Source organism: Propithecus coquereli, unplaced genomic scaffold, assembly GCF_000956105.1.
Source record: "Propithecus coquereli isolate 6110/MARCELLA unplaced genomic scaffold, Pcoq_1.0 Scaffold372, whole genome shotgun sequence".
Lineage (NCBI taxonomy): Eukaryota > Metazoa > Chordata > Mammalia > Primates > Indriidae > Propithecus > Propithecus coquereli.
In genome coordinates this window covers 849,816-860,864 of record NW_012149419.1, presented here as the reverse complement: position 1 = coordinate 860,864, position 11,049 = coordinate 849,816, and the positions used below count along the sequence as shown (strand labels likewise).

General features: G+C 40.1%; 1 protein-coding gene across 1 annotated transcript in view; it reads right to left on the bottom strand.

Moving 5' to 3' along the window:
- SCAPER (S-phase cyclin A-associated protein in the ER) overlaps positions 1-9,929 on the bottom strand; it is a 329,861-nt gene extending 319,932 nt beyond the window's left edge. Inside the window, exon 1 of the mRNA XM_012651860.1 lies at positions 9,905-9,929. The gene's annotated coding sequence lies outside the window, so the exon portion shown is untranslated. The remainder of the gene's footprint in view (positions 1-9,904) is intronic.
- Positions 9,930-11,049: the final 1,120 nt, after the last annotated feature.

The window sequence follows — 11,049 nt, the reverse complement described above, 5'->3', positions numbered from 1 at the left end:
CTCTACACATCTGATAAAGGGCTGATAACCAGAATCTATCTAGAACTCAAAAAAATCAACAAGAAAAAATCAAACAACCCCATCAACAAATAGGCAAGCGAAATGAACAGAAACTTTTCAAAAGAAGACAGAATAATGGCCAGCAAACATATAAAAAAATGCTCAACATTTCTGAGCATGTTTAAAGTAGGCGAGGCTAAGCTATGATGTTCGGTAAGTATATTAAATGCATTTTCAAATTATGATATTTTCAACTTACAATGGGTTTATCCAGATGTGCATAACGCTATCATAAATTGAAGAGCGTATTGAATAGGTTATCACTTTCATGCCATCGTAAAGTTGAAAAAAATCATAAGTAAAACCACTGTAAACCAGGGTCCATCTATATACTGAATTCATCATGGCACAGTGGGAAAGTGTGCACACCAATGTGGGAGTAATTTAACCACTTATTACAGTTCCTAATTATATAACTTTAGGCCGGGTGTGGTGGCTCACACCTGTAATCCTCACACTCAGGGAGGCCCAGGTGGGAGGATCATTTGAGGTCAGGAGTTCAAGACCAGCCTGAGCAAGAGTGAGACCCCCGTCTCTACTAAAAATAGAAAGAAATTAGCTGGGCAACTAAAGAAATAGAAAAAATTAGCTGGGTGTGGCGGCACACACCTGTAGTCCCAGCTACTTGGGAGGCTGAGATAGGAGGATCCCTTGAGCCCAGGAGTTCGAGGTTACTATAAGATATGATGATGTCACAGCACTCTTGCCCGGGCAACAGAGCAAAACTCTGTCTCAAAAAATAATAATAATTATATAACTTTAGACAAGTCATTATCCCCTCAAAACCTCAGTTTTCTCTAATATAAAAATAACATCTTATTAAATGGTAGACTTCTATAGTTCAAATTTCCATCAGTTAACAAAATATCTAACACATAATAGGTAGCCAAATAATTTCTGAAATATTATATAAAACCTAGCATATAGTAAATGTTCAATATATGTTACACTCTTTTCCCTACTTTCCTCAGAAGAAGATTTTATTCTCTACTATATATTAAGATCCTGAAGGACAGAACTAGTGTCTGAATGATCTTCTTTTCCTCCCCACTTAACACAGTACCTTACAAATGGTAGGCACTCAATAAAGATTTTGAAGGAAAGAATGGAAAACCATTCAATGGCTCGTTGGTTAAGCATAATTACCTCATTTTGGTCATTCCAGAATCAGTGAGCCTGTGTACTCTATTAGCCCTTCCAATAAAGACAGCTGTAAGGCTAGATACCGAAAACTTTTATAAGGCAGACACAAAATTTTATGTGCCATATAATTAAAGCTGCGAAGGAAGGTGGCGAGGAATATCATGTACACTTGAAAATACACAAGCAGCAATGTGTAGTAAAGACCATAAGCTCTGAAGTTAGACACAAATCCATATTCCAAGACTGCCACTTACAAACTATGCAAGTTATTTAACATTTTTCAACTTCAGGATTCACAACTACAAAACAGGAGTAAAAATACCTACCTTGTAGGGTTATTTTCAAAATCAAAGAAATGTATGTGAAGAACCTGATGGCACCGAACCAGCACTCAGTAACTAGTAACTGTATAAACCACAGGGACTGTGGGTAATTTTTTTCTTTGAAAAAGAAAAAATTTGTGTGATTTTCTGAAATACGATTGCACTGCAATTACAACCTTTGAAAACTATAATGATTTAAACTTAAAGTATTTCCAAATTACAGATTAAACTTGGCTTTGACTTCAAAATTTTCAACCCAGAGATCACAAATTCTAATTATCAGTCCTTTTAGGAGGGGGGAAAAAAAAAGAAAAGTTCAAGACTGAATTATCTCTTAAGTTCTACCAGATACTGATTTACTCCAAATCCTTACATCACTGACATTACTGTGTCTTGTGCACCTCTATCTAACTTCACACCTGACAGATTGTCTCTGCCTCTGAACTGAAGGTCAGTGGTGCTTAAGATGCATGATTTTTTTTCTTAGATAAATTCAGTAGTTCTAGCTGCACTTAGACAAACAGGTACTACAACATAGACTAACAAACATAAGTAGGAGATGTGTGTTTCACAGTAGAGTATTTAAAAGGATTTCTAAGATACGATCTACTTAATGATACGAATAAAAAGCCAATAGGGAGAAAGCAAGCAAGAGGAAGAACAAGAACCCATGTCAGGTTAAATAGCTAAATAGTATGTCAGCTTAAAAAGGTCATGTCCTTATTTCTCCACAAAAAGATATACAAATGGCTAATAAGCATATGAAAAGATGTTGAAATCACTAGTGATTACAGAAACACAAATCAAAACCACAATGAGATACGACTTCAGACCCACCAAGATATCTAAAGTCAAAAAGACAGACAAGTGTTGAAGAGGATATGGAGAAACTGGAATGCTCACACACTGCAGTGGGAATGTAAAATGGTACAGCTGGCTTAGCAAACAGTCTGGTAGTTCCTTAAAAAAGTTAAAGATATAGTTACCAAATGACCCAGCAATTCTACTCCTAGGTATATAATACTCACGAGAAATGAAAACACAAGTCCACACAAAAAACTTGTACAGGAATGTTCACAGCAGCATTATTCACGATAGCCAAAAAGTAGAAACAATCCAAATGTTAATCAAGTGATAAATGGATAAATAAAATACAGTATATCTATATGATGGAAGATTATTTGGCCATAAAAAGGAATGAAGTACTAATATATGCTACAACATGGATGTATCTTGAAAACATTGTTAACTGAAAGAAGCCAGACACGAAAGACCACAAATTCCATGATTCCATTCATTTGAAATGTCCTCGACAGGCAAATCCATAGACACAGAAAGTAGTTTTGTGGTTGGCTGGGGCAAAGGATAGGATGGGGAAGTGAGAAGGGAGGCCAGAATGGGAAATGACTGCTAATCGTTATGGGATTTCATACTGAGGTATTGAAAATGTGCTAGAATTGATTGTGGTAATGGATATACAACTCTATAAATACATGAAAAAACCACTGAAGTGCACATTTCAAATGGGTGGATTTTATGGTATGTAAAATATACTTCAATAATGCTGTTAAAAGAAGAAAGCAAGCTGCGTCCTAATCCAGAATTTCCAAAATTTCAATCATTCAGTTACTACTTTCAGGATATTTGCTGTAACGGTGTACTACACCTACTATTATTCATATAACTTTTTTAAATAGAACATTTTTATTCAAATAAAAGAAAATTTGTAACACTATCATAAATGTAAAATCAGTTAATATAAAATAAATATGGGTATGGCAAAATATTGACAGTGGTACTCAAATAAAGGAAATTTGAGAAACTCTGGGCTACAGAAAAACAATGGCCAAGCAGAAAATGGAGCACGAAAACAAATAAACAGAGAATGAACACTAGGACTGACTGAGCCCCAAGTGTCTAAATAAGCTGCTGCCTGTGATGAACTGGAGTTTTACTTGTCTTATTCTGCCCTGCCTCCCAGAACATCTGGGAAGACACCTGAGAGTCCTAGAGATGGAAATGTGAAGATTGGCTCAAGTGCCAGCAAAGCCATACCTCTCTTTATCTGAGCTTGGGTACACAGGTTGTAAAAGGGCAAGGAGTAAATTACAGACCCAAAGTAGTGAGAAGCCTGCTAGCAGCACTACTGTAAAATACACAAGCCTTTAATTAAAAAAAAAAAAAAAAATACACAATTTGGTAAGTGCCTTGGAGGGGAAGTTAATGAGCTATGATGATGCCACGGCACTCACGCCCAGGCAACACAGTGAGACTCTGTCTCAAAAAAAAAAATAAAAAAAAAAAAAAAAATACACAAGCCTACCCAGCTGCAGCCAGGACAGTACATCCATGAATTGTCCACATATTTGCCAATAAGTTGTAGAAAAATTGATGTTTGCAATCACAGTCCCTCTCCAATGTTCACAAAATCTATCACCCATGGTTTTTGTCTTTTCTGAAGTTTAAGAAAATCTGAGCATTTGCCTGAGTCTGATACTCAAACAATGTTGTAGGCATACTCAAAAATTATCAGTAATTTTTCACGTCTTTGCTACTTGGAAAATAAGTACATTATGGTAAAATCAAGTATTTTGAAGAGCAACAGAGACATTTTATAATTCCAGGTTGTTTAATGAGGTTTTCAATTCTGATTACTTCTGTATATACTGCCATGAATACATCAACCAAGAGGGATTTATTTTCTCCTATGAATGTGGCATGCCCTGTTAAAATATCAAAACTATCTCTTTTCCAATGCTATAGCAAAAGCAAGCCTAATACTCAGTGATGTCTGAAATTCGCTTCAAAACAATTTGGTTGGGGGATAGCTTTTGTGGGATAAGACTATCCACGTACAGGTCACTATTAAAATAGACTGGTACATAGCAGTTCACTATACTCTCTACTTTTGCATGTTTTTAAAACAACATATGATGAACTTACTACTTTAAGAAGTTATCAATAAAAAGTAGGGAGGCTGAGGTCAGAGGATGGCTTGAGCCCAAGAGTTTGAGATTACAGGGATCTATGATTGCAGCACTGCACTCCAGCCTAGGCAACAGAACCAGATCCCGTCTCTAAAATAAAACAAAACAAATTTTTTAAAAAGTAGTAATTATTTTAGCGAAACCTTATGAAATCTTTAGTGTTTCATGTCACATGAGAAAAAGTCTTTCCATAAATCATTTCCTGCTAATAATTTTTAAGGCTGGCTTCACCACTGGACTGCAGATCTTTTTACTGTTTGTACCCCACAAGATCCACAGCCAATCAGTGAAAGCCAAACATATTTGTGAAAAAGGTTACACTCCAGCAGAAAACTGCTAACAAAATTTTATTAATGATTCATTTTAATTTTTGTTATACAAGCCATTTGCAGTTTTCACTTCTACAATTTCAGAAATACCAATTCTATAATGGATATCAGATTGCATCATTAGAGAATTCTGTTAAACTTCCCACTAAATAACACTACCACTTTTTTTTTTTTTTTTTGGGAAAGAGTCTCCTGTGTTGCCCCGGCTAGAGTGCCATGGCATCAGCCTAGCTCACAGCAACCTCAAACTCCTGGGCTCAAGCAATCCTCCTGCCTCAGTCTCCCGAGTAGCTGGGACTACAGGTGCATGCGCCACCATGCCCGGCTAATTTTTTCTATATATTTTTAGTTGTCCAATTAATTTCTTTCTATTTTTGGTAGAGACGGGGTCTCGCTCTTGCTCAGGCTGGTTTCGAACTCCTGAGCTCAAACAATCCGCCCGCCTGGGCCTCCCAGAGAGCTGGGATTACAGGCGTGAGCCACTGCGCCAGGCCTAACACTACCACTTTTTAAGTGTTTAAAGAATGTTCACATGAGATTCCCAAAGAATTTTTGTTTCTCTTTTAAAACTAGGTTGGACGGGTACGATGAACACTATCTGGGTAACGGGTACACTTATAGCCCAGACTCAAGCATTACAAAAGTGATCCATGTAACCAAAAACATTTGTACCCCCATAATATTTTGAAATTAAAAAAAAGTACTATATCCAAGCTCTGGCCAATTTATAGGCAATAATGTGCCCATGAATTTAGTCAACTCTATTGCATGTATGTAAACAATTTTCAAAAATGAGTCACACAAATGATCTCTATACTAATAAGTATAGTTTATTAACACTCATAAAAAACACGGAAGAGTTCTGTCCTTAGGTTTTTCCTTTTGTAACTAATCCAATTTGTATAGAGTTTTGATTTATAGATGGTAAAAATAGGGTGTAATTTTTACTTATGGAACCAAGCTTTGGACTTTTTTGTTTTTTGGGTTTTTTTGGGGGAGGGGGGTCAGTTTTTAGCAGAACTTACCAATTTCATAGAAGAACAGATAATTTAATAGCTAATAACCAAAGAGATCTTTTAGGTATAAACTGCTAAGTAATCAATATGGGATAACTACTGACAAATATTACGGGAATTAAATAACCAAAATATGCAGGATCACACGAAAAGGTAAGCCTATTCTCCTTCTCATATACCTGCTTTAACCAATCTTACCATTGTCCACACAATTACTTAAATCACAAATCTGGGAAACTTATTTCATTATTCCCTTTCCTATATCATCTCATCACCAACCCAATTAACATTTTATAAGTAATTTAATTCTGCTTATGTATGAAACAAATATTTATGTAGCAAATATCACCTATCCATTTCATTATGCCCACCTGCATTCAACACTTCTGTTAATGCCGTAATATATCTATTTTTTTGCCACTTTCTATAGAGAATCCACTGCTCAGTTTTATTCAGAGCAAAGAAAAAAGAAACTTTTGATCATACTAGTAGAAACTCAGCCACAGGTTTGGAATCTGTACTCAAACTACACAATATTCTGCTAATACAATTGATTTGCTGCTGCATTTGTCTACGGACTAGTCTTTGTACTTCTGTTAATAGATTCACTTCCCCTCTTCCAAAGCTACTTTCACCAGAGTAATCTTCTACAACGCACAGTTTTGCACCATAAAAATGCAAGAACCCATATGCTAGTCGTTACTATCATCATCAGTACTATATCATAAGTGCATTCCTTAATACAACCTATATTATACCTTTGTATCCTGGCATAAACAGACAATTCTGCTTAGAACATTCAGTTCCTCACAAACCCTACTTTGACTATCTGGATATCTCCTCATTTGGACCCATGAGTTTCAAGTCATAAAAACCTAACTAGTGATGACTTGACAATAAAGCCATTTAATTATTTCATATAACAGGAAGCTGGAGCTAGGTATTTCCAGGTTTCATGTAGTGGCTCAACAGTGTTATCAGGGGCCCAGAATCCGTAAATTTTACTACCCTACCATCTTCAACATATTAGCTTTTCATTCTCATCCTTTAAACATAAGACTTGAGGCTTAAACTCACAAATAGGCTGCATTAAACCCAACCGCCAGGTCCTTGACCAATATTCCTAGTAGAAGAAAGGAACAGGGGCAAAAGGCTATTTTTTGGTTACAAAAATCTTGGTCCCTTTATCCATAGAAGCAAAATATTGTCAAAAAAAAAAAAAAAAAAACACCCATTCCTTTGGCCATACTTAGAACCATGGACACCAGAGCTACAAGGACACTTAGAGATAAAAACCTGGAAATAATAGGAATGTCGTGACAAGTTTAGACAAATGATGATTCATCCCTTTGTGCAGTATACATTGACACATTAAATCTAAGAAGATTCCATAAACACGGAAAAGGGGGAAAATGTTGATGCTGAGTAATTATCTTTTCCATATTTTGAAATTTTGATTTACCTACTAGTCTTTAAATAAAAAATGGAGTCTCTAAAAAAATAAATAAAACTAAGTTGGGCTATGGTTGATATGAAGGGGAAAGAAAAGACAGAATCTCAAGTCTCTTCATCTTATTTAACTACATTCTTGTAGTTAAATGAAGGCATTAATTAAGTCTTGATAGCAAATCAATCTTTTAGTGGTTCTTAACACATTGACTGCCATGTGAATTGTATTTAACTCAGGCTAGTTTTGACCTGGGGCCTCGTGAAGCAAAACCCTGCAATTGGTTCGTGAAAATCTTACTTGATGTTCTCATTGTTACAATTGACGATTTAATTCTAAAAATGTGGATTGCACTGCATATAACTCAGGCACAGAAAATAATAAAAAATAACAAATTAGGAAGGATCGTTTTGTTTTAATAAAACACCATGGCACCCAGAATAACTTTTTTTTCTGGTGTGGTAGTCAATATGTTAAATACCTATAAAGAACACAGGACAAACATTTTTCAAGTCTGTCTCTAAAACAATATATCCTTCGGACCCTAGTCACCAAAATTATTCATTTATAAATACATTGGTATAATAACACTGATTATGATGCCATGATTGTTTACCTGAATAACCAGGGGGGTAACCATCGCACTATTATCTGAATGTTTGTGTTTCCCAAAATTCGTATGTTGAAATCCTAGCTCCCAAGGTGACAGTATTAGGAGGTGGGGCCTTTGGATATCAGATTATAAGGGCAAGGCCCTCATGAATGGGATTAATGCTCTTATAAAAGAGGCCAGAGAGATACCCCTTCACCCTTTCCAGCACGTGAGGACACAGCTACAAGGTGCCACATATGTTAACCAGAAAGCAGGCCATCACTAAACATGATTCTGCTGACATGCTGATCTTGGACTTCCCACCCACCAGAACTGTGAGAAATAAATTTCTGTTGTTTATAAGCCACCCAGTCTAAGGTATTTTGTTATAGAAGCCCAAGTGGACTAAGACACATACAGAATTTTTAAAATGCAGCTCAAGGGAGTGGGGAGAAAGAAGGAAAGGAGAAACACTTGTTGAAGGCTTATCATGGGTCAGGAACGGTTCTAAATGCTTACGGATACCTCATTTATTGCTATCAATACATTTACGAAATGGAAATTATTCCTTTTTTATAGATAAGGAAATGAAGGCTCAGAAAAATTAATTTGCCAAAGGACAAGTGGTGGAGCTGAGATTCAAACTCCGATCAGTCTGCCTTCCAAGCCATCAGATCATACTTCCTCCCACAAAGCCAACTTTGCAAATCATATTAGAAACTGACTCTTTAATTAAAAGTATTAATTCCTTAGTGGATATTATTCAAATCATTTCAATATGTGGCATAAATCAATCTGCGCCCAACAAGTTTTGAAGAAAAGTCAATGTTAACAGAAAAAAATACAAGGGACAGAGCACCAATATAGGCCAGAGTAGGACAGTGGTCAGACAGCTTACTCCCAGATCTATCGCTCACCAGCTGGTGATCTAGAACAAGTAATAACCTTTGTGAGCCTCAGTTCCCTCATTTCTAGAACGAGCATAACGCCTGTCCCATCTCTCCTCCTACCTCAGATTGTTTATGAGGATGAAAAGATCATGTTGATGAAATCAATCTTTAACTAAAACAAACTGCAATACACGTAAGGAATTAGCATTTATTCAGTAAGTTGACTATAGTGAATAGCTATTTTCATGGAAAATAACCTGGCACAAACAGAATGAGAAACACAGTCCACCAGCATCAGGAAGCTGCCCTTGGGGCAGGCGGCCCCATCTCAGCGAGGGACAGCCCCTCGACAGCAGCAGATGCGCTTGGAAGACCAATTTTCTGCCTGCTCTCTAACAATCCTGTCACTCACTGGAGCCTGTGACTCTAGCCTGGTTCCACGAACGCGACTGGAAAACAGTGTGACGGAAAGGCATGAAGCAGCTGCAGAGAAAAGAGCACTAACAGAAGCAGGAGGCTAGACCCGACTATTCCCAGGTGTGAGGTCTTGGTTAAACCCTTCACCCCTCCGGGCCTCAGTGTAAGCACTTGATAGATGGAGACCATTCCCGCCCTGCTTCCCGGGCAGAGCTAAGACCAGAGTCGCCTGCAGCGAAAGCACGGTGAACCCAGCTGAGAATGAGAGATGGCGATGCCGATCACCTGTCAAATGAAGGGAAGGGAGGGAGGCTCCTCTGGAGGTCCCTTGCAGTGCCGACATTCCAGAAGCCTCGTCACGCGCGGCCGGGGCCCCGCACACGCCGTGTCCCACGCCCCTCACACCCCAGCTGAGACCGAAGGGCAAGCAGCCGCCCTCCAGGAAAGGCCCGGCACCTTCTCGCCTCCACCCTGAAGACTTCCTCAACCGACCCCAGGGCCCTCCCGAGCGCCCGCGGCTCCCCTCCCCCAGCAACGATCTCTGCCCCCTCCGCCCGCACTCCAAGGTGAGGGGAAAGGGTGAAAGGGCGTATTTCGCCGCCATTTTGTCCCCTTGGCCCCCGCAACACACTCAGCCGTCCCGCGCCCAGGCCCGGACCCGCCCGGGTGTGCGCAATGCGCGGCCCTCGCGGACACTCACCCCTAGCCGCGCTGCGCAGTTCGGGGCTGCTCAGAGCGTCCCGCCAGGACGCAGGGCGGGGCGGGGCGGCCTCGGAGGGGCGGGGCGGCGTCCGGCGCGCCACGTGACTCCCAGCGGCAGCGGCCGCGGCGCTCCCGGCTCGCTGCTGGCCGCTCCGGCCGCCCGCGCGCAGGCGCAGCCGGGCTCGCGGCATTGGGCCGCCGAGGCGGGAGGTAGGGGCGCGAGTTTGGTTCCGTGTCTGGGCGCGGCTGTATGCCCGAAGCTGTTCCTTTCTCTGGGCTGCGCTCGCACCGCCGCTTTTGGCCACACAGGCCCGGCTCTTGGAATCAGTCTCTTCCCCTCGCCTGCTTATCATCACAGTTGGCGCACAGATTGAGGACCCGAGGCCCGCCTCGCGAGAAAGCGCGCTGAGCCGCCGGCAGAGCCCTATCCCGCCCCTCGAGTGTGCCGGGCTTCGAGGGCGGAGGTGCAAAGACCTAATAATATTTAAAATACTTCTGAGACAGCATAAATGCATGACCAACCAAACACTTTAGCGATATTTAGATCACAGTTCTGAACAAAATAGACTCGACGCAGGCCATAACTATCAAATATTCCCCATCATTTTTCATCCCTCCGGAAAGCAGGCTCTTTACCTTTCCTCTCCCTCGTTACCCGCAGTAGCAGGAAGTCGTGGAATCCAGTGGAGCTGCCCCACAGTTGGACATAAGCGCTGTGAAGGCAGGGACCGTATTGTTGGCTGTGTTCTGGCTCCTCTCCCCTCTTGCCTAATGAGAAAATTAGCTCTTTCATTCATTTATTCAACAGATACTTAATGAGCACCTGCCATATGTCAGATACTGTTCTAGAAGCTTGGACTTAGTAAATGAACAAAATAGACAAAAGTCTCTGCCTTCTTGGAGCAGGGTGGAGACAGACAGTAAATAGTAAACTTAATAAGTAAATTATATGATAAGCTGATAAGCACTACAGTAAACAAAATGAACAGGATAAGGGGCATGGAGTAGGGACCATACTACAGTTTCATGAAAGGTGGTCAAGGCCTTACTCTTAACAATTATCTCCTCTTCCTTTCATTCCCATAAGCAACCTCAAGTCTCTCCCATCTTGAAATCTTTCACCCAACCCACCAGACTCCACTT